Here is a 24,815-nt window from a genome sequence, read left to right as displayed (position 1 = left end):
GCCAGGTAATATGTGGTAGGATTGGAGTTCCCGAGGGGCCGTTGTGTGAAGGTGAAGCCTCAGTTGCAATTCTCAGGATGTTGGAGATGCCACAACCATGGGCCATCCACTGAGGAAAGCTGCAGGCATAGGGGCCCAGCCCAGGAGAGAGGCTGTATGTGCTGCGGGTGGGAGGGATGGGGCTACCAAAACCCTTTGGACCCAAATGATTCCATCATGACTCCAAGATGCCAGACATGGAGCTGCAGGGTTTGCTTCGCTTTGCCGGGTTCTGTCTTGCTATGTTCTGATTTCTCCTGGCCGTGACCTCACTCTGCCCCTCTGGAATGGGAATATTGACTGTGCCACTGTACATTGTACTATTTAATTTGCTTTTATTTTTACAGGAGCTCATAGCTAAAGCACTGCCTCGAATCTCAGAGGAGACTTTGGAACGGTTAAAGAGCATCAGAAGTTTTGAATTGCACTGAATGCTTCTGCATTATGAGGTGGCCAGGGGCCTGTGGATATTTGGCTGTCAAGTTGACAAAGGGTGAACTTTCATGGTTAATATTGCCAATTTTACAGAACTTAGAATCACCTAGGAGACAAGCTCCTGGGCTCATCTGTGAGGCGTTTTCTAGATTGAGTTAACTGAGGTGGGGAGACCCACCCTAAATGTGGGCAGCCCCATCCCACGTCCCGGGGACTCAGACTGCATGAAAGAAAGGAAGCAAGCCGAGCACGGGTATTCATTACCCTCTGCTTCCCCACTGCAGCTCCATGTGACCAGCTCCTTCAAGCCTGTTTCCCGGATTCTCTGCCAGGACAGACTGCACCCTCAAACTGAGCCAAGGTGAACCCCTTTGCTCCTTAGGTTGCTTTTTGTCAGAGACTCTTTGCAGCAGCAGGACAAATAACTAATCCAGGTTGAGAGTATAATGTGATAGTCACATTAAGGCTACTCTCTGTCTTAGACCGAGTGTACAGAGAAGTTAGTAGAGCACTTGCCTGGTATAAGGGAAGACTGGGCTCAATCCCCAGTATTGGGGAAAAACAGAAAAGCAGCAAAAGAAGGTGGCGGAATGTCACTTCTGTCATTTCCCCATGAATGCAACTCTCGTGTCTTGGAAGATCGTTCTCGCTTTGTTCAGTCGTGTATTTCTCTTGACTCCTTCTAGAAGTCATTTGATGAATAGCATCGCAATCCACACCTTGCACTGCAGTGCATACTCAAAGTGCTCTTAAATAGACCGGCTACCGATCCAAGACTGACAGGTCATCGTTAACTGAACTCCACGTCAGGGCTTTACTGTTGGCCTGTAGAGGTTGACGAATGCATAATGGCATGTGTTTACCATGATACTATATATAATAGCTCCATTACTCCTCGAATTTCCTGTTTCATGTGCTTTGTTTTGTTCTGTTTTTTTTTTTTTTTTTTTTTTTTTTTTTTTTTTTTTTGAGACTGGGTCTCACTGTGCATCTCAGGCTAGCTTCAAACATGCAGTCCTTCCACCTCAGAATACCGAGTGCTGGCATGACAGGCATGTGCCCCGTTGCCCAGCTTGCCATGTGTTTCTAAAATGCTTCATAGTACTAAACTCATTGATACTCAGGACACCACTGGTAAAGACACCACGTGCTGTTTCTCTGTTTAGATGTGCAGCTCGCTAGGTAAGATTAGCCAAAAAATTAAAGTTAGAAATGTATATTTCAAACATGGTTATGTGAATGTGTTATGGACCTAACCCCTTCCCGGAATTCTCTTCCTTTCCTCTATTCATGCCGATATCAGACACTGCCTTGTTCTCCTGTGTCTCGGTCTCATTTGGCAGTTATGTTCTCTGCACTCTTGGAGGTGGGCTCTGCTGCTCACTATCACCTGTTCTGTTTCTTTTCTAGATCTTCTCTATTTTCTGTTGTTCTTAGTGGAACTGCATCTCCTGAACAGAGTTGCTTTCTCTTTTTTCCACTTCTTGACTCATTACTCTTAGGAAGTAGTCAGAGCTCATCTGGGCCAGAGCCCTTGAGTCCCATATGCCATCTGCCTCCCCCTCCTATTTTAGCCATCTTGTGTCTTTTAGAGAGTCATAGCCCAACAAGCTAGAGTTGAATTGGACCTTCAGGAATAAGGCCAGTTCCATCATTTCACAGATGAGAAAGTTGAGCCTTGGAAAGGGACATATTATAATCTGCCCAGCATTCTGGAGCTAGTGAGTGGGAGGCTGGACTCTTAATTAAGCCCTCCTGCTAATATGCCCTACACCCATCACTTTACACTGACCTTGATCAACTTTCTAATCTTCTTTAACACATTCTAAATCTGCTTTCCCTGGTATGTGAGAGGCAGCTCTCTGGCTTCCTTTTCTCCTAGAGAATCTATCTGGATGGTTCTTTGGGTCTGAATTGGGTCATTTGACCCAAACAGTTTGAGGAGGTGAAGCTGGTATTGAGCTAGGAAATGATGAAAGCAAATTGTGTGGTGTTCTGCTTGGTCAGGCAGTAATCATGACTCAGATTCTGTGATGGCTAATCCTGGGTGTCAATTTGACTGTATCTGGGATTAACTGAAATGAGAGAGACCTTCTTAACTGGAAGACACGCCCTAAATGTGGGTTTCTTTGGGTCTGAATTGGGTCATTTGACCCAAACAGTTTGAGGAGGTGAAGCTGGTATTGAGCTAGGAAATGATGAAAGCAAATTGTGTGGTGTTCTGCTTGGTCAGGCAGTAACCATGACTCAGATTCTGTGATGGCTAATCCTGGGTGTCAATTTGACTGGATCTGGGATTAACTGAAATGAGAGAGACCTTCTTAACTGGAAGACACGCCCTAAATGTGGGTGTTACCTTCTGATGGCAGCCTGTATAAAAGGCCATGGCAGAGGAGAACACCTGGCTTCTTGCTGCTTGCCTTCTCTCTCACTAGTGAGTTCGTCTTCCTGCTGTAGACTGAAGACTAGCTGATCTTTTGGAATTCGTCAGACCTTCAGCGCCAGATTAGGACTACTGAGACGTCCAGCCTCGTGGACTGAGCAACTACGGATTCTCAGCCTCTCCAGTGTGGTGCAGCCATTGTTGGACTACTCGGACTGTATCCTGTGAGCTTAGCTGATAAATCTCTATACGTATATATTCATTCTACCAGTTCTGTTTCTTTGGAGAACCCTGACTAATAGAGATTTCCAGGCCAGATTGGGAAGACAGAGCTCTAACATGGAGTCTTTCTGACTCTAGTTTGCACCTGGGCTGTTCTCTCAAGGATTGCTTGTGTTTTATGGTGGGAAAGTTGGGACACTGTGTTTTAAACAGGCAATGGGTTAAAACCTGAAGTGTCACTGTGGCTTTCAAAGGCTGACTTTGAGATGGAGTACAAATGTTCTTGCTTATAGAATTAACTGGAAGAAATGGATAAGGGTGTTCACAATCATCATGTCAGACAGAGAGAGCCATGGTAAAAAATAGAAAGCAGTGGGTTTCAGTTTAGGGAAGTGATACAGCTCAGCCTTTATCAGGGTGGCCTACTGTTGCACCAAATTTTCCTGAGAGACCCGCTAACCCATTCTAACTAAACTATCACAATGTTCCTCTTAAGTTACAGTTTGGGGAATAAGAATATTTATTTGGGCTTGCCAACAAAGTTTATGCTATTCAGAAGAGGGTCACTTACAAAGGCACGCGTGCCTGTGAGCTCTTGATCTCACACATTTGAGGTCCGGGCCATGGGCACTGCGTCCTGCCCCCTGTCCACTCTCTGCTTCCACGATGGCGACTCCCCTTCCTTTTCTCTCAGTGTGCTCAGTATTTCCCATGTCCTTAGCATCTCTCAGCATCTTCAGTGTTAGGGTTCCTAGACCCGCTCCCTCTGAGTCTCTTGGGGTTCAGTTCTAGTTCCCTTGGAGGACACGCCTATCCAACACCTACCCTCTCCCAAGGTCATATGTCAGCTGATTCAGAAGGGACTGACTGGTCACCCTCAGTACACTCATGCAATGCATTATGTATTACATCTATTAATCAAAGTAATCACTGACACTATGTCACTTATAATACTGACCTGGGCTGGGAGATGGCTCAGTGAGAGCAGTGCTTGCCAGGCAAGCATGAGGACCTGAGTTTGGATCTCCAGAATCTATGTAATGACAGACACAGTGACACATGTGTATAATCCCAACACTCCTGTAGCAAGATGGGAGGTGGAGGCAGGAGAATCCTTGGAAATTTGTGGGCCAGCTAGCCTGGTATACACAGCAGTGAACAAGAGACCCTGTCTCAAACAGGGTGAAAGGCAAGAACTGACTCCCGAGGCTGTCCTCGGACCTTTACACATGTGCCAGGGATGTGCATGCACATATACACTCACACATAGACACACACACACACACATTACACACGTACACACACATACACACACAGATAAAAATACGAACCCTCTAGATAGGAAAGAGAACTTTGTATTCAAGGCATAAGAGACAGTAAAAGCCATAGACTGTTAAATCAGTGCCACTAGCTAGTTTTAGAACTCCTCTAAATGTCACAGCAGAAACTAATCTTTTACCATGCAAAATGTGACATCATCTTCAAAGGCTCCTGTGATTAGAGGCAGTTGCCAACATTGTGGGTGTGCTCTTTAAGGTTAATTAAAAACTTTTGGTCCTTGGATTACAACACTCCATTTTTTGGTACAGCAAAATGAGTTAGAGACCAGTATGATGCAGTGTGTCAGGAGGCAAGGGGCAAAATCCTAATCTCTCTTACAATCCAGTTGACACATGTAATATTTACTATGGAGCAGGAGGAGTTCATTATTTCACCAATAGGCTGAGAGATTAGATGGTTATTTTTTTCAGTTGAACAACCAGTTTATAATGATGGAATCCCAGATCAGGTATAAAGCAACCACGGGTCTTTTCCTTTGAGCCCTGCAGTTAGTGCGGTAAACCAGGTGCCTGGGTTACATGAGGGACAGGTTGGAAAGAGCTTGCCTTCTAAAAGTCTCCCAGCAATGGGCTCGCTGGTCACTGGAAACTGCACAGCAAAGTTGAAAAGTCACCTTTGCCAGATTCCTGTGCTGCACTGTGGGATTTCAGTTACGGCAAAATAGAATTAGGCGGCTCCGTGGAGGTGGCTCGGCTGCTTTCTTCAGCCATTTCAACAACTTCTCCATCACCCAGAGCTCTGCCCTCCTCAAGCTGCAGGTGCTGTTCTGTGAAGGGTCACTGAAGCTGCAGTGTGACCTGCTCTGTGCTCCCTCTGGGACCCCCTGGGAAGTAGAGTTGGTATCTAGAATCCTTAACTCCAAGGTGCAGGTTCTGATCAGAGGAATCTGTCAGGTGTGATGCTGTACCTGCAGGCTGAGTGTAAACCTGTCAAAAGTCTTCTTTTGAGAGGTCTTGGGATTCATGGGGCACAGGGGGCATGAGGGGTGTCCACAGTTAATGATTTGGGGTCTTTGTCTCGGGATCAGCCCTCTTCATGAGGCCCTTCGGCTGACTCACTGAGGAGCACGCCATCCATGCCTGCTCGTTTCCATTTGTTCTGTGATGGCAATGGAGACTGAACCCAGGGCCTCATGCCAGCTTGGCAAATGCTTTACCCCTGAGCTCCACCCATTCCCCACCCAGGCCTACTCAGGTTTACATACTGGTTTTACAAACCAGTGCATAGAAGTGAAGGCAGGGATATAGAGAGCTCTGGGTCAGCCTGGGCAACATACAACACACAGACACAGACATAGACCTACACATACATACCATACACACATACAAACCACATACACATACCACATACCACATACACTACAGATACCACACTTGCACACCACATATCACATGCATACCATACATATATACAAACCACATACACATACCACACACATACCACATGCACTACAGATACCATACACACCACATATCACACACATGCCACATACACACCATACACATATACCATACTCCACACACAAACACCACACATGCCACATATCATACAACATATAAACCACAGATAACATATCACACATACCATACACACACACCATACACCACACACATGAACACATCACACACATAGCATACGTACACACCACATACTACATATTATACACATACAATATACACTACAGATAATACACCACACCATATACCACACACATGAACACATTGCACACATATACCACACACACCACATACCACACACACAGACACACCACACACAATACACACACCACATATCACACACATGCCACACACACCATACACACACCATACTCCACACACGTGAACATGCCATACATGCCACATATCATACAACATATAAACCACAGATAACACATATACCATACACAGCACACACATGAACACATCACACACATACCATACATAAACACCACATACTACACATTACAGACATACCATATACACTACAGATAATACACCACACACATGAACACATTGCACACACATGAACACATTACACACATACAACACATACAACACACAGACACACCACACACATTACACATACCACATATCACATACACCACACATACACACCGTATACACGTACCATATACATATACACCACACACTACAGATACCACACATGCCACACACCATATCACACATACACCATACATACATACCCCCCCACACCTGCTCACACACATACACAAACACACATATATACATACAGACACACATACACACACAAACACACATATATACATACAGACATATCACACAAGGGTATGGAGAGGATGGCAAGGTTGTTCGCACGGATTCTAAATTAAGTGACGGTATTAGTTACTTGACTCACTAACTGACAAGAGTGGTTAAGCGAGGAGAGGTTCACTTTGGCTCACAGTTCATGGGTAGAGTCTGCCATGGAGGGAAATCGAGGCAACAAGAGGGTTAGCAGCTGGTCACGTGCAGTCCCAGCCAAGAACACGAGAGTCTGCCATTTGGCTCCCTTCCTCCTTTTTATGTCTGCCCAGGTCCCAGCACATGGAGTGGTGCTTCCCATATTTAGGGTGGATTTTCCCTCCTCAACTACCCCAATCCAGGAACTCCCAGACAGCTGAGTTTTTTCCCATGGTGACTATAAAATTTGTCAAGATAAATAAAAAATCTTTTAAAAAGGGAGGTGGCCTGGAGAGATGGCCCAGAGGTTAAGAGCACTTGCTGCTCCTACAGAGGACCCGAGTTCAGTTCCAAGCACCCATGTTGGACAGCTGTGTAATGCTTTGTAACTCCAGGTCCAGGGGATCTGACATCCTCTCTGGCCTTTGAGGGCACCAGCATGCACATACTTTCTCACACATGTACACAAAAATAAAAAGAAAATATTCAAATCCTGTCAAGGTGACACTCAGGACTGACCATCAGTGTGACTGCAAATGATCTATATTCACATCTGGATTCTGTTACTTAACCAACTGTACTACTGGAAAACACACATGTGAGTGTAGCATAAAGCACTGGACCAGGTTTCTTCTGCTCCACAGCTGGATGAGAGTGACACCCGCATCTGCTTCTGGATGACGCAGGACACCCTGCTGTTCTGGCCTGCACAGGAAGCAGGCTGCTTTCAGCAGCGATCTGTGATGTATGCAATGTTGCTCCAAGGGTGCAATTTGCTCATGCCTTCACAAGACCTGCATCTCTGGCGACTGAGCGTGGTTAGCTACAGTAAAGCACTGGACCAGGTTTCTTCTGCTCCACAGCTGGATGAGAGTGACACCTGCATCTGCTTCTGGATGACGCAGGACACCCTGCTCTTCTGGCCTGCACAGGAAGCAGGCTCCTTTCAGCAGCGATCTGTGATGTATGCAATGTTGCTCCAAGGGTGCGATTTGCTCATGCCTTCACAAGACCTGCATCTCTGGCGACTGAGCGTCGTTAGCTACAATCTCTGTCCAGGGCTAACTGTTCTGTTCTACAGCCTTCAATGCCATGTTACACAAAATCGGGCGTTCATCAGTGGGGAAACACAGCCCAAGTCCGGTCTTAGTTTCTTTTCCTATTGCTAAGGTAAAATATTCTGAAAAAAAAAAAAAAACAGTTTAAAGAACAGGTTTATTCTGGCTCAGTCCAACATGGTGGGGTGGTGGGGAGGGTCAAGGCAGCAAGAGCCAGAAGCAGCTGGTTGCATCATATCCACAACTGGGAAGCAGGGACGAAGAATGTCTGCTAGAACTCGACTTGATGCTTCCATTTACATGGTTAGGCTCCCTGCTGCCCAGGGACTGTTCCACTTACAGTTAAGATGGGACTTCCTACATCAGTGAACATAATCAAGACCATCCTTTATGGGAGCCAGGCCTCTGGGTGTACATAGACACACAGGCACACACACACACACAGTCTAGTGCCTAACAGTTGTGGTGAGGACTCTCAGAGCCTGCCTCCTTCCCTCACATGTGGTAGGTGGACAGGACCTTGCTTGCCAAGTCTCAGTCTTTGTGTGGGGTAAATTACTGCTCATGCTGATCATAAAATAAGCATCTGACATTTCCCGCAAATGCTGTTTCTTAATCCAGAATCAACCTGCCGAAATCATTGTGTTTAGCATCTAAATATTTGGATCATAAGCCAAAAGGGTGGGGAGTGTCTGTTTTCCTCCATATTTTGCACAGTTCAATAAATGTTAATTGGGATAATAAATAATAGAAAAGGAACGTGTTGAGGGCCACGAACTGCAAATCACATTAGTTATGAGAATTATTTGAAGGGAAAGCTATGGAGAAGCTCTGGTCTACCCGTGCTACTGTGGACATTTTCCTAGTTTTAGATGATGTGCTTCATTCTGAAAAGAGAAGAATGTGGTTACAACAGGGCTGGCAAGATGGCTCAGCAGGTAAAGGTGCTTGCTACCAAGCCTGACAGCCTGAGTTCAGTTCCTGGAACCCATATGGTAAAAGAAGAGAACCAACTCCCTTATTCCCTCCCTCCCTCCCTCCCTCCCTCCCTCCTTCTTCTATTCTCACTATACCTCTCTCTTCCTTGTAGGTACTAAGGATTAAGCCTAGGGTCTCACACATACTAAGGAAAGCACTCTGCTACTGAACTTTATACGCCCACACCCTTTTAACTTTTTATTTTGCAACAGGGTCTTGCTAATTTCCCCAGGATGACTGCAAATGTGATCCTCCTGCCTCAGCCCCAAGGAGCTGGCATTACAGATGTGTAGCACCACACTCAGCTTCTGAAGGTCTGGTGGGGATTGCAGCTGCTCTAAGAACAGATTCTAATCCCAGAGCACAGTCTACAGAATCAAGCAAATGCAGGCTCGAGTCCAGACTCCTACACCTCCAGGTGATCGTGGAAGCTTCTGTGTCCAAGCATGAGAGGTGGTACACAGAAGCTACTTGGCAGATACTTGTGTGCAGTAGGTTCTCAAAATGTCACCAGGACGGTGACAATCACTGGAGCTCCTCCACCCCCACCCCACCTCTTTGAATGACAGCTGTGCTGGGTCTCTCCAGGGCTCAGGACTCAGTTCCCTAGACACGTTTTCTGGCCTCTCCTGAAAAGGAGTATCCATAGCTTCCTAGACCATGTGGTCCTTTTTTTTTTTGAAACAGCCTCATTTTCTGATTTTCTGACCTGTTGTATCCAAGAAGAAGAGAAGCAGTCCAGCAATCCCCATATTTGAAAAGCAGCACCTCACAAGCTCTCTAAAACACCAGGACATGTGTTGCTGCTCATCACATTCAACACAGCGGTGTAACTGAAAAGTCAGGGTATTGACCTCAACCTCATAAAGCCCAGACAGTGCAGGGGAGCCCAGAGGAGATGGGTACAGTGCCAGGTGAGAACAGTGAACCTTGAGTCACTGAACACAAGGTCGGAATTGCATCAGAAGACCAGAATCATTTCCCCATTTTATTTTTCATTTTAACATCAAAATCAACACAAAAGAATAGCTAAATTTTAATTGGATAAAATGTTTTATAAGAAATCGCAGAACTGGGCTAAATTGAATTTCAAAATGTTTTCTAGCATTCCTATTTAGAAATTATGGTTAACGTCTTGTTGCTGTAACAAAATACTTGAGGGGACAGTCCACGGTTGGGAAGATCAGTGGCAGGCGCAGGAGGCAGCTGGCCACATTGCACCCGCAGTCAGGAAGCAGAGAGAGGCGAATGCTGGAACACAGTTTGCTTTTTAGTCAGTCCCAGGACCCCGGTTCACGGGATGGTGCTGTCCATTGGTAGGGAGGGTCTTCCCACCTCAGCCAACTGAATCTGAAAACTCCTTCTCAGACCTGCCTGGACGTTTGTCTCCTAGATGATTCTGGATTCTATCAAGTTGACAGTATTACACATCACACATATCATTAACCAAAATTCCCGAGGCAGTGTCTTTGTCACCTTGGAAGATAATGGAAGTGGCACATATTCTGAAGGTGGCAGTCACAAGTGCCCATGGCCCAGGCTTGACTGTGTGACAGTGCCACAGTCAGGGAGGTACCTGACATGCAAGGGGGATGACCTGAGGTTGCATCCATGTAGCATAGCCCAGTGCCGGCAAGGAGGCTGGAGAGGACGGATGAGACAGTCGGGGCCCTGAAGTTCGGTCTAGTAAAACTGATGAGCTTCAGGTTTGGTGAGAGACCTTGCCTTGAAAAGCAAGGTGGAACATGGTAGACCAAGCACCTGGACTCAACCTTCTACCTGTATACACATGTAAGGGCTCCTGTACCATCTATACACCCACATGCACACACACACATTTCTATACATAATATCTCACACACATAAACACACACAAAAGCAAAACCAATTTCAATACTCTCCCAGGGCATATTTGCAAATTATTAGCACATTGTTTATAAGGAAAACAGCACAGAATAATAATTGGAATAAAGCAGTTACCTCTCAGCGCACTGTGGAAGACCAGCTAGAATGAAAAAGAGACATGGAGCTTGGAGGTCTGGTGTTTGGCTCCACTGCTGTGGTGAGAAAGGCAGCCTCAGAACTTTGTATTATGATACTTCTTTGGAGGCTGAGGTAGAAAGTTCATGAAAGATGAACATTTGGTTCTGAGCTGGTGGTACTGTGTTGGAAGGCTGTGGGATGACCTTTAGGAAGTAGGGTCTGGCTGATGGAGGTGGGTCACTGGGTGGGCCTTTGAGGTCATGGTAAACAAGCCTCTGCTACATACTCCGGCCAACACAGAGCTGCTCCCCCATGGCTCCCTTCCATGAGCTGAACTTCCTTGAAACCATAAGTCCAAAGAAATCCTACTTCCCTTAAGTTGTTTCTGTGAAGTATCTTGTCATAATGAGAGAAGTAACTATTCAGAATTTACCATCCCTAGCAGCGTGTGAGTCTCTCTCTCTCTCTCTCTCTCTCTCTCTCTCTCTCTCTCTAACTCATCTACAAACACAAATGCACATCAGCTTTCTGGCTCTTCTTATCTCTCTCTCTCTATATATATATATATATATATATATAATCTTCATGTGTATGAGTTCATATATAGGAATATGATTAGGAAGGCTGTGAGGACAGATAGATGAGCTGAGGAGACAAGGAGAGGGAAGTGGGCCTGGACCTCCATGTGAGTACCAGGAGCTGTTAGCAGCCTCGGGTGACGTCCATGTGGAGGCATATAGCTCAAACCCTTGGAGTCGTTCTTGCTCTGACTTCCTGATGAGCCCTTTCTGGTAATAAAGTTTCTTACTCATGTTGCCAAGCAGAGACCATCTGCCCTAACCAGCATTTGGAGCATCTGATCACCTTGAGTTACAGTTTTCAACATTAATCAACTGCCCAAGTGAAGGGGACAAGAAGTGTCGTGCCCCGTGTCAAAGAGAAGTGGCCGTCGGGGTTTCTGGAAGGCTGGACTCCCAGGCCTGCTCCACCACAGGCTCTGTCTCCTCAGGTCTGTCGCTCACAGAAGCTGCATGTTGGAACTTTACATAGTCTCACAGCTTCTGGCTCCTTGGTGTGCTCCTGTGGGAACACTTTGCATGCTGGGAGAGGCTCTCTGATCTCCCTGTCCCCAGTGTGTTTCTGTCACTTGTCAGCTCTTCACAGCCCGCCTAGTTCCTGTGCTCAGAGCTCCTGTGCAAAAGCTACTGCTGAGCCAAGGAGACTGGCCAGTGAGCTGGCAGGCTGCCTCAAGCATCCCTCACTGCGGCCATTTCATTCAGGAAATTAATTCCCAGCAGACCTTTCACCTTCCTGGTTGAGAAGGAATCAACTTATTTTGTTTATTGAGGAAAAAAAATATGGACCAACTCGATAAAAACCAAAGTAACTAAACTCACTATGTACCTAAGAATATTATTAATTTCATTTTCTGTGTATGAATGTATCACCTGCATGTATGTAAGTGCACCTGTGTAGTACAAGGCCCATGGAAGAGGTCAGAAGAGGGCGTCGGATCCCCTGGGACTGGAATTACAGACAGTCGTCAGCTGCCACGTGGGTGCTGGGAATTAAACCCGGGTCTTCTGGAAGAGCAGCGAGTGTATCTTTATATTTGCAATTCTCTTTTCAAAAGATACAACATTGTGCTGAAGAAAATTTATAGTTAACCAAATCAAAACATAAACAGAGCCTAGCCGTCATATTGGAAAGTGGGGCTTGGTACTGTGTTATAATCCCTGTGATTTAGGCCACTGGCTTTACTTAAATGAAAATAAAACCTCAGACATATAAGTGTAAATGTGAGGCCAAGTCTTTAATTTGCTAATTATGCTTCCCAGTGATTAAGGTGTATCGTCTGTGTGGGTGGTATTTTATTATTTTATTAACATAGGAAGAGGAGGATATAAAAATGGGGCAACAGTCTCACTTAATGTACACATTTTTTAAGCCTGAAGTTAGTAGTTATGAATAAAATTGAAATCCACTTCATATTGGTTGTAGAAAATAATATATGAACTTAATTATATCTTCTGGGTAGCTATGAGTAATTCCATTCTATACTGTTTATCATTAGAGAAATAAAATTTGTGACAAAGGGACATTTGAAAAGCAGAGATATTAATAGACTGGCACATGAAGACCTGGGAAGTGGCATCCTTAAGGCACAGTAGTTTGTTGTCATCTTATTGTGTGGACAGAGAAACACAAGTCACATAGCAAGGCGGTGGCGAAGTCCACGCACAAGGTAACAGCGCCTGCTGGTACCAGAGGGTAGTTTCTCAGGAAGCTGTTATCTAGTAGAAGTCCACAGTCTGCTCTGGATTGCAAAGCAGAGTTGGGCTGTAGCTCAGTTCATTGAGTGCTTGTCTACCATGCATCAAACCCTGGGTTCATCCCCAACACCTCATAAACTGGGCATGGTGGAGCACATCTGTAATCCCAGCAACTCAGGAGGTAGAGGCAGGTGGATCAGGAGTTCAAAGTCATGCTTAACAACACAGTAAGGCCAGCTTGGGCTACCTGAGACCCTTTCTCAGAAAGAAAAAGAAAAGAAGAAAGGTCTTCTCCAATGGCAATCAAGACGTCAAAGGCAGAGCCAGTCTTCTGTGAAGATATGACGGAATCACTGTTTTGTGGGTTAGCCTTGTCACCTTGATGGGGTTTAGACTCAACATGGAAACAAAGCTGTGAGAACACCTGTGAGGGGTTGTCTAGGTAGGTCAACTGGGGTGGGAAGACCCACCATAAATCTGAGTGATACCATTCCACAGGCTGGGGTCTTGCACTGGCTGAAAACCAGACTTGGAGCTGAGCACCAGCATTTATAACTGTCTGCTTCCTCACAGCAGAGGCGATGTGAGCAGCTCCTGGGGGCAGGACTTCCCCGACGTGACAAACTGTGAGCCAGCATAACCCCTCTCTTCCTTAGGTTGTATTTTGTTGAAGCAGTAACAAAAACACAACACTTTTCAGTGTTTTATAACCTGTGGGACTATGTGAGGTTGGTTTATTTAGGGACCTGTGAGGCTTTTCCCAATCACCAGATCCCAGCAGTGTATTCCAACCTCTTGGTTGAGTGGGGAAAGGATGGCTAACCTGGGGACAGATGGGCAGCAGCCCCAAGTAGGCCCAGATATCCCAGCAGCCCCCAGCAGGCCCCAGCCTCTGAAGTTAGCACAGAGCCTGGGGGAAGGAAGAAGGCCCTTTCCAAGCTGACGACCTGCCAGAGAATAAATAGAATCTCTCACACTGATCCTCAGCATGTAAGTTCTGAGACATTCGAGCCAATGCTGAAAGCCTCAGGGAAAGACAGTGCCATCACCATCAAACTGCAGGATTCCCATAGTGCAGTCAGCCCCACTCACAGAGCAGAATTGAAGCCACATACACAGCTGGCAGGCTGCGATGGCTGAGAGGACCCAGAGGCTGCCCTGAACACAGGGAAGGTTAAAAACCCACCATCCCATGCCGCTAAGAAACCCAAACCTTAAACCCTTCACTGCCTCTGTTTCTCTTTTCCTGGAGCACTACTGTAATGGTTAATGGTCATCTTGATAGGATCTAGAATCACCTAAGAAACAAACCTCACTGCACATCTGTGAGGATTTTAATAGATTAGATTAATTAATTAATTAATTAGGGAAGACCCACCCTCAGTGTAGCTGGCACCATGCTTAGGGCTGGTGTACCGGGCTGAATGAAAAGGAGAATGTGACCTGAACTTCCTGTGGATACAAAGTGACTAGCTGCCTCATGTTCCTGCCATCCTAAAACTGTGAGCCAAGCTTCCCTCCCCGCCTTTCTTTCCTTCCCTCCGTGGCTTTTGTCAGGTATTGGGTCACTAATGCTGCTACCCAGCCATGGTTACCCAGTATTGAATGGTCTCACTGTGAGCCAGACATTGTGTCCAGAGCAGTATGCTGACTGATTTTTGCAAAGATGCTGTGAAGACTTTGCTACTGTCTGTGCACAGCTGAGGCTTGGAAAAGTTAAAACATACTTTGAGATCACAGAGCTGACCTGCAAACCCAGGTTTGCTGAGGAGCAAAATCACTCACTTTTTTTTTTTTAACATATTTTTCTTTACTCTTTGAAATTTTCATCTGTGACTACAATGTATTTTTTTAAGTTTTATTTTTTATTTTATGAGTGTATGAGTGTAATGCTTGCATATAGGTAGGTGCACCTGTGTTGTGCAGTGCCCACAGAAGTCAGAAGAGGGCATTGGATCCCCTGGAACTGGAATTGCAGTCAGTTGTTAGCTGCCATGTAGGTGCTGGGAATTGAACCCAGGTCCTCTGCAAGAGCAGTCAGTGCTCTTAACCACTGAGCCATCTCTCCAGCCCCCCTATACAATGTATTTTGAGCTCATCCACTCCTAATGCCTCTTTCCTGACTTCATGTCCTCTTTGTAAAAAATACTGCTATTATCAATAACTCAGTGAGTCTAATTAGTGCTGACTGTGCAAAGGGTGTGGGCCAGTGAGTGGAACACGGGCAGCCTGCCGAAGTCACATCCCCAAAGAAAAGCAACTCTCCCTCAGCTCCTCAAGTGCCAAAAGCTGTCCTACCCAGGGTGAGGGCAGGAGCACACGCCCTACGTCCTCGGAATTTTGACTGACTTGATCTTGTGCAGGTCTATGCAGACAACCACAGCAGCTGTGAGCTGAGGAATGCCTTAAGATCAACCATGTCACGACCAGAAGTCAGCATCTCCCAGCATATCTCCCCATTTTCCGGCTCTTACATTCTTTCTGCCTGCCCTTCTGTGTTGTCCCCTGAGCCCCTAACGGGGGGAGGTTGATATAGATGACCCATGTTTTGCTGAATTTTCATGGCCGTTTATCTAGCCTCAGTTCTTTGACCAGTTATGAGAAGCAACGATATTGCTGTATTAGTACCCTGTAGGAATGATGAATGTTTTTTGAGATGGGGTCTCACTGTGTGAGTCTGGGCTTGAAGGAATCATCAGTCTTGAAGGGGCATTAGCAAGTGTCATCTTGGACAGGACGTCACCTGCTTAGCTGGTAGCTGAGGGATTAGTTGGCCCTGAAATTAACTGACATCAACTCTTGATCTGCTGTGTTAAAAAAAAAAATCAAGAATCACATAGCAACCTTTAGTTATTTGGATAAGCATACTGTTATTTTATAATAAAATGTTTATATGTTTTTTAATATCAGAAATGTGCTTAATTATTTGGTGACTTTTAGACTATCAGATGATACAGTGGCTCATGGCTGGTTAAGACTGATCATCTCCAGTTTATAGCACTAGAGCTTAATTAATTTGCACACTCTATATGGAATTTAGAGGAGAAATTTCTTAAAAGTTAATGGGCTAGTTTTATATTTAGTCGATACATCTCTCTAACTCTGGGTAACATTTCACATTTTACAGCTTCATGCAATAAGACCACCAGAAGCGAGCTCTCAAATGGCTATAACTAAGCTTTGCATTCTGTTGCAAAGCTTGTTATAAGGACCCAGGTCTTCCTAGGTGGAAGGATTTTGGGCTCTGGGCAGGCTGGCAGTGGAGGTAAGAGCACTTACTTTCAAAAGGAATGTGACTATCATTGTCCTGGCAGCTCTGAAGATTTCACCTGTGTCCCTCCCTGTGGCTATCAGACCACTGAAACAATGATTCTCAAGATACTGGAATTTCCCCAGGCATCACATGCTGGGAAGAGGAAAAGGCTGAAGGCTGGTGCCAGCTGGCAGAGGAGCCTGCCTCCCAGAAAGAGAGTTCGCACAGCTCTAAACTTGTCAGAGAGAATGGATGGAGCTGAGACAATGAGGGTCGCACTGATGGGTGTAAAACACCTGGACTAAGACCACTTAGCTTTGCATGCCCTCTATTTAAGCCTAAACCCATGTCAGGACTCGAGTGGAATGGGGTAGTGGAGAAGATGGAGAGGGTGGTCCCTGGACTTCTTTGCTTCTTTTCTCAACATGGCCATATCTAGTCAACCTTTTTACCTGTTTACTAGGCCTGTGGAGGATGGGTAGCTGAGCCAGTACCCAGGCTCTGACGCTAACAGCTCTGGCAAGAAGGGCCGAATCTGATGAGACCCTAACATTCAAGTTAGTCCTGACTGCAAATATCTGCTTCACCAGTGCTGAACACTGCCTACCCAGGCTTGTGTGGTTTAACCCGTTTGTGCTGGTTTCTACTTCCATAACATGGGTATGACACATCTCCTTAAGGTCATTGCAAAGACCGACTGTGTTTAGCTTGGCCTCTTAATGAAGGGGGCGCATAACAGGGAGGCAACTTAGGTGAAAGATTCAGAGACTGGTCCCTCAGGTGAAGAGATGTCTGACCTGACCCTGTCCTCCCTCTCTCCTGAACTGTTTGCTTGGGCTGCACTCCCCAGGGACCCAGAACGGGCAAGGGAGGCTGTGAGAGGCAGGTGTCAGGGACAAGGGTTTTTATATTTCATGGCATCCCGTGTTGTGATTTTTTTTTTTTTAATATAAAGTGAAGGACAGAGTCACTTTGCCCTGGCTGTGAGATAGTAATAGGTGGGTGAGTCTGGGTGGAACACGAGGTGGGCATGTGGAAAGGGAGACAGGATGTAAACTCCTGAGAGCAAGTAGGAGGACCAAGGTTTCCCGCCGACCTACTTTTACCATAGGCTAGACCTGGCAAGTGCCTCATTAATCCTCCAGCCCAGGCTGAGCACTCTGAGACCCTTAGAGTGGGATAGAGAGAGAATGGTGGCTTGCTAGCACTTCAGGTGAACTGAGGTTTTCTTTCCAAGTGCCTCTTCCATAGCAGAGCTAACTGCAAGTTATTCTTAGTATTTCTTTTCATTTGGTAACACAGCACTCAACCAAGCAGAACATGGAAAGTTCTAAGGTGATTTTTTTTGAACAGGGTTTCACATACCCAAGGCTAGATTGGAACTTGATCTGCAGCCGAGGATGACCTTGCAGTTCTGATCCTCCTGCCTCTTCCTCCCCAGTGCTGAGATTACAGGCTCATGCCACAGCTCATTTGTACAGTGCCACCCAGGGCTTCGTGTGTGCTAGGCAAATACCAGATCTAGCTGTAAAACTAGATTTTTAAAATATTTTATTATTTTTATTTTATGTGTATGAGTGTATTGCCTGCATGTAGGTAAGTGTACCCATGTCATGCAATGCCCACAGAGGACAAAAGAGGCCGTCAGATCCCCTGGAACTGGAGTCACGGAGAGTTGTTAGCTGACATGTGGGTGCTGGGATTCAAACCCCGGTCTTCTGCAAGAACAGCCAGTGTTCTTAACCTCTGAGCCATCTCTCTAGCCCCAAAACTAGATTTTTAAAAAACCTTAAAGATTTTGTTCACATAGCTTGAGGTCTCTCTGTCGAAAATGGACAGAGCCTAAAACATGCGTAAAAACGAAACTCCAGAGGTCTCTAGACTGAAGCTGATGGGTTGAGCTGAGGCCAGTCCACTTCTTAAGTTTCGGTAAAGATTATCTGGTGACAAATTTTATCAGAAATGTAACTTTTCTCTGATTAACAGAAGTGATGGGTTTGGAGATAAGCTGTAACTCAGAGGCTTACTCAGACTTTTATCAACCCCTTGGGATGCTACAAGAGTTTTCTTGAGAATAGATTTTCATCCTGAGATACTGAGCACTTCCTGTTTTAAGTCAAACTGCAACTGCCTTTAAATGATCTGCTCAGGTTTCATTTCTGCTGCGATAAACACACTGTCAAAAAGCAATTTAGGGCAAAAGGGTTATTTTAACTCACACATCCAGGTTGCAGTACTTTATTGTGAAGAGGTCAAGGGGACATAAACTTGAGGTCACATCACATCCAATCAAGAGCCGAGAGGGAACGCACGCCTGCTTAGTGCTCAGTTTTCTCTCCTCTTACCAGCCTACGGCTCCCAAGCAGGGAGGTGCCAGCTGCCTGCAGGTTGGGTTTTCCCTCGTCAATTAATGCAGTAAAGAAAATCCTCCACAGGCTTGCCCACAGGCCAACCTGATCTAGATAGGTGATTCTGGGTTATGTCGAGTTGACAAAGCTAGCCATCACCGATCTCTTAAAAAATTGGGGCTCCTCTAATGTCAGAGGAGAAAAACGAATAATTTAATATACAGAGATATGAAAAGAAACTGGGTAGAGAAGGAAAGAGCTGACCTCCGTATTTCTGAACTGTAAGGAAATGGGTCCGGGTTTGAATGTGGCTTTGTCTAAGCGCAGCCAGTCCTCACTTGCTCTGTTGAACACGTCACTGTTCATTCGGTTTCATGCACCCTGAGGGCTTGCTGAAAGACACCACAGAGGTTTCCAGAAAGAAGGTGACCTCACCCAGAAGCAAGGAGAGTGAGAAAGGCTTCTGGGCCAGGAAGTGAAGGTCGGGGGGGGGGGGGGGGGGGAAGACACAGACTTGCAGAACCCAGACAACAAGCAAGCACAGGCGGGTTGGGGGTCTGAAGCGGACTGATCACAGCAGGCTTGTGCAAGCACTTTGCTCCTTAAGGCCTCAGTTTTCCTTGACATCATGTGGTTGTGAGTGACTGGACCAAATGCTGCGGTTATTGGTGTCTGAACCCAGAGTGAACTACTGTGTTTGTGCAAAAGGGCTGAGTTCAAGGCCCTGTATGGGCTGCTGTGGAAAGCTCTGGCTATGACCCCAGTGTCCGTAAAGAGACGACAAGTTGCACAGCACGGGACAAACCAGTTCGCATCTCCACTCTTTAAATGAATAGGAGTATCTTTCTTGTATCTTCTTATACGATGTCATCAGGTAAAAAGTAAGTAATAAAAATAGCTGATGTCTATTAAATGGTTGCTTTGAGCCAGGGCTAACCTGGCTTTTCATGAATACTCCCACTTAATTCTCCCAACAGCCCTTGGAAGGAGATACTAGCATGGACTTCATTTCTGCAAACAGATACGGCTGAGGCTTAGAGACAGCCCACGGTCCCTGGACCAGCATGATGGAACTCAGATTCAGACCCAGTTACTCTGCAGAACCTGGGCTGGTAAGTGTGTCCTTACAGCATCTTTTAAAGATTCAAGGTCCAATAGGCTACAGGTTAAGTAACTGTTAGGTGGGTAGAAACTCAGTGGGCAAAGCACTTATAGCCCATGTGTGAAGACCAGAGTTCAGATCCCCAGAAACCCACAGAAAAGTAGACTGGTATGACAGCCGCCTGCTGTCCTAGCACTCAGGAGGCAGAGACAGGATCCCCAAGGTAAGCTGGCTGGCGAGACTGCCCAGAGTTAGAGAGCCCTGGGTTCAGTGAGACCGTGCCTCGGTAAATAAAGTGGAGAGCGATCAATGTTAATAGGATGCACACATACCCATATGCATATGAGCCCATGCACACAATATACATAGGAAAACTAATAATAAATATTGCAGGCAATTTCACCCCTTGAAAATGACAAACACGAAGACTGTGAGTGGCACAGTTTCCTGAATGAAAATGAGAACCATGGAAAGTTCTCTCTCTCCGCATTGGGTCATTTGGAAAAATGATGCTATCTCAGATGGAAAACTTCTCTGCATAGCAGGATCACGAAGGCTAACTTTGTGCTGTTCTAATATTCCATTAATGCTGTCTGCAAGAAAACAATAACTTAAAAAACCCAAAAGGGGTAAGTTCTTTGCTAAATGTGCTCCACGTAGGAATTTTGTTTCTAACAGGCCAGGTTTGGAGAAAGGGCAGAGCTCTTGGTGTTCTCTGTAATGGATGCCGGAGGTGAGCTAATTCCTGTCTCCCCACAGCCCCTGCATACTGTGCTTTGTGTGTCTAAGGAAGCAATGCCCTGCTGGGGTTACTCTGCCTCAGTTCCCCCTCAGGTGGAAATTCCTGTCTTTTTGATTCTTGTTGAAGCTGCCTGCCACCAGTGTCTCTCAGCAGATTGCTTTGTGATTTATGTAGGGCTAAAGGAGATCAAGGGTCATTTATCTTCAAACCAGGAAGGAGATGAAAGTAGCTCAGTAGTAAAATTTCCTGTGGAGTTAGATGAGGGCATCAAAGGGGAGAAAAAATATCATTGTTTCATGAAAAACTAGGAAACGTGAGTCAGTTTCCAATGTCACAGACATTTCCCTGTGAAGGGTTTGCAGGTTTGAAAAACTCCACGAAAGGATAAAAGCTACTGAGAGTTAGTGCCACGTGATATTGCCTTTTCCGGAGGTTAAATGAAGATAAAGAGCCCAGTGGAAGACTCGAGCTGGCGTGGGCCACCTGTGATGATGAAATCTAATTTTCTGCCCTTGCTTAAACATTTGATTAATATACTTTAAGGAGAAAAGAAGAGCCTTCAGAATGGATGCTTCCCTAGCCTGGGGTAAAGTCTGCAGACTTTACCATTCCTGCCTTGGACTCGCTGACAGCGTCGACAGATGCTAATTTTACCACGGTTACTGTGTTCCGTGTGTTGTAAGAGCCTCGTTCATTTCCAATGTGGTCCACAGATTCAGAGATGTCTGAAACACTGTGACGCCCCAAGGAGAAAAGATTGCTGTGATCTGGTCGTTCGTCACTGTGCACAGGAATGTGAGATTCCCACTAGACAGAAAACATATTATGGGTTTCTCTCTAGCTACTGTACATGCCATAAGTAAAACAGTGGTGCATGAAGTCGAGTCGATTGCCAAAAATAGATTAGGAAGAAAAATTTCTTCCTAGACAGTTGCCTGTGGTCCGAGGCTTTTTCCTTTAACTCTGAAACCTTGATTGGAATTTACCATTCCCCCCTCTCTCCCTCCTCCTTCCTTTCCCAAAATTTTCCTTCTCTCTCATATTTTTGTTCCTACAATGTGACTTTTGCCTTGAAGATCTCAGCAGGACAGATAGCCTACAGGGCCCATGGGCCAGTCCAGTCCGGTCCAGGCTTGTTTCCAGTAGAGCGACTCTTAACTTTTGTTCCTAACTGTAAAAGGTTAAAAACTGTAAGAAAAGGAGCCACAATCCAGTGTTTGTGGAGAATAAAAGTGTGCCATTTGTGTGAAATCAAGCCCCATTTACAGATGAGGAAACAGAGGACAGAGAGAGATTGTTCTTAGAAAGGGTTTTGACTGATCGACCATAGGAAGTGTGTGTGTACGGTATGTCCTGTGGTGTGTGTGCGGTATGTCCTGTGGTGTGTGTGCTCTGAAGGCTGTCTCCTGGTGTCAGTCCCTGCAGCTGCATGCCTCAGCATCAGAGTCACACACTTTGTTCTCCCCTCCTAGGAGGGAGCCAGTGGCTAGTGAGTGAGGGAAGTGTTGGTGTAAAGGTCTGGCTGGGCGGCCCACTGCAGGCCTTCAGACTGACAGCATTATCTGCCCTGTCTCCCAGGGCATTAGCAGAAAACAACTCAAATAGAATTTAACATTTCTTCAATTTTTTTTTATCATCTTTACCCAACTCTTTATGGTTAGTGATGTGAAGTCCCAGATGAACTCTAGCCAGGCCTGCACGGCAGTGACCTCCTGCCTTCCCCTCCTCAACTCTCTGTTTCCAAGCCTTTCTTTCACTGTCTGCCTCCAGGAAAGGCAGCTTGTGAAGGCCAGTGCGATGGCTCTGCATGCTAGCATTTCAGGAAGGAACACACAGTAAGTATGAATGAAAGTCTTCACATCACTAACACAAAGAGTTGGGAAAGGATGATCATAAAAATAAATTAAAAAAAAAACGTTCAAATCTATTTGAGTTCTGTTTTCTGATAATGCCCTAAGTCATTTTCTTCCCACTTAAAAAAGCCCAGCAAGCACCAGACAGCTCAAGATACACCAACCCTCTCATCTGTCACCAGGGGAGCCAAAGAGCCAAAAGGAGCAGTCTATTAAAGGCTGAGAATTCCCCCATTCACACACTGCCATGCCTAGGCAGACACCTGACTGAATATGACCAACTGGGGTTCACCGCCAGCTACCAGACAAGCTCTGACCAACTGGGGTTCACCACCAGCTACCAGACAGGCTCTGACCAACTGGGGTTCACCACCAGCTACCAGACAGGCTCTGACCAACTGGGGTTCACTGCCAGCTACCAGAGAGGCTCTGACTAACTGGGGTTCACCTCTAGCTAGCAGAGAGGCTCTCATTCATTCTTATAAAACTCAAAGTAGAAATACAGCTGGTATTTTTTTTTCCTCAGGTTAGATTTCCCTGTCTCCCCTCCTGCAGTTCTCATACAAAAGTGGCATAGATTTCTTCTTCTTCTGTGCCTGGGGTGGGGGTTCTAGCGTTCCAACCCTGAGACCCCTCCCCAGCGCAGTGTACTGACTCCTTCCCATGAAATGGAGATGGTGGCCCGGTTCTAGTTTCCTGTTTCCCTTGACTCACTCTCTGAGGCTTGTACCTTCCTCTGCCTGCAGAGCTGGACTGGCCACTCAGCGCAGAGCTCTGGACAGGTGTATTTGAGAACTTGCTCTCTACAGAGCACCTCAGATGTACTTAGAGCAAAAAGACAGGGAGCTGGAAATTTGGGGGTGGGTGCGAGTGCGGCTCAGTGGTGGGTTCAAAAACAAATCAACACAACGATTTCAAAGTTCAAATGAGACGGGAATCCTAAGCAGAAAGAGAAAGAGAAAGAAGTGAGCGAATTGGGACAGGAAAGTGGAGGCCGCCTTCCTCCTGCGGATCCCTTACGCGGAACACGCCCCCAGTGAGTGCGATACTCACGTAATAACCTTTATACATAAGTTGGAAAGAGTGCCTGGAAGATGAGATGCTGTATAAAAGAGTGTTGTAAAAAAGGCCCTGCATCTTTCCATCAGGGCATAGAAGGATGCTGTGCACACCGAGGCAGAGACAGGTGTGTCTACAAAGACTGTGACTTTCAACTATAAATTATTTTCTTTTAAGAAAAAAGGAACACAGCTGACTGTAAGAGTGGAATTGCCAGAGAGGAACTCTATTCGCTGTTTTTCTCTTTACTATGACAAAATACCTGTCAGACACAACTTAAGGGACGAAGGGGGGATTTGGGCTCACAGTTCAGTCCTAGAAGGAAGGCACAGTGGCAGGATGATAAGGCGACCACAGTGCATCCATCATCAGGAAGCGGAGAGATGAATGCTGGTGTGCGGCTCACTTTCTATTTTGTATGTCTTGGATCCCAGGCCATGCAGTGGTGCTGCTCATATTTTGAGAGCTATTTTATTTATTATTTTGTGTATGAGTGTATTGCCTGCATGTGTGTGTGAGTGCACCTGTGTCGTGCAATGCCTGTGGATGTCAGAAGAGGGCATTGATACCCTGGAACCGGAGTTACAGATGGTTGTTAGCTGCCATGTGGTGGTGGGAACCAAACCTGGGTCTTCCTCAAGAGCAGCCAGTGCTGTCCATGTTTAAAGTGGGTCTTTCCACTTCAGTTAACCTAACCTGGAAACTCCCTCACATGCATGCACAGAGACATATCTCCTAGGTCGTTCAAGATTCTGTTAACAATCAATGTAACTGTCCAGGAGCCCAGATGTTCTGACAAGTGTGCCAGTGACTTGTACCAGGCCCCGAATCACTTTTGCAATCATCACTTGTCTTCAATGTGATCAGAACCTGCTATACAGGGCAGTTCAGGGTAATCTTTACATGTGTAATCCCGCAAACCTGCTGTTGCTGCTTCAGAGGGAAACATATCTGCCTACTGTCAGAAATAGCTGGAAAGTTAGATCACGTATATAAAAAGGCAGGTTTCAGACTTTGAATACCAGATGCTGAAAAGCAGGGACCATGGAACAGAGGTGAGTGAGCCTTGTGCTCCCCCGGCTCCCTGCCTGCAGTCTCCAAGAAGGGGCAGAGCCTGCTGGTCACCTTGAGTGGTAAGTAACCTGGGAGCATGGGGGTGGGGAACGGACGGATGGACTGTAAGCTAGGATTTGCAGGATGAGTACTGGCAAGAAGTCAGTGAGAGAGGAAGAGAGAGCCAGAGACCAGCCAAGCACTCCCCTGGAGCCTGCGGCTGAGTGCTGATCTGTGATGCATCTGAAAAAATATCTTCAGGCTGGGGAAAGA

Source organism: Nannospalax galili, unplaced genomic scaffold (genome assembly GCF_000622305.1).
Source record: "Nannospalax galili isolate Female #2095 unplaced genomic scaffold, S.galili_v1.0 scaffold1350, whole genome shotgun sequence".
Classification (NCBI taxonomy): domain Eukaryota; kingdom Metazoa; phylum Chordata; class Mammalia; order Rodentia; family Spalacidae; genus Nannospalax; species Nannospalax galili.
The sequence above is the reverse complement of the archived record's forward strand: the minus strand, read 5'-3'. Positions refer to the sequence as shown.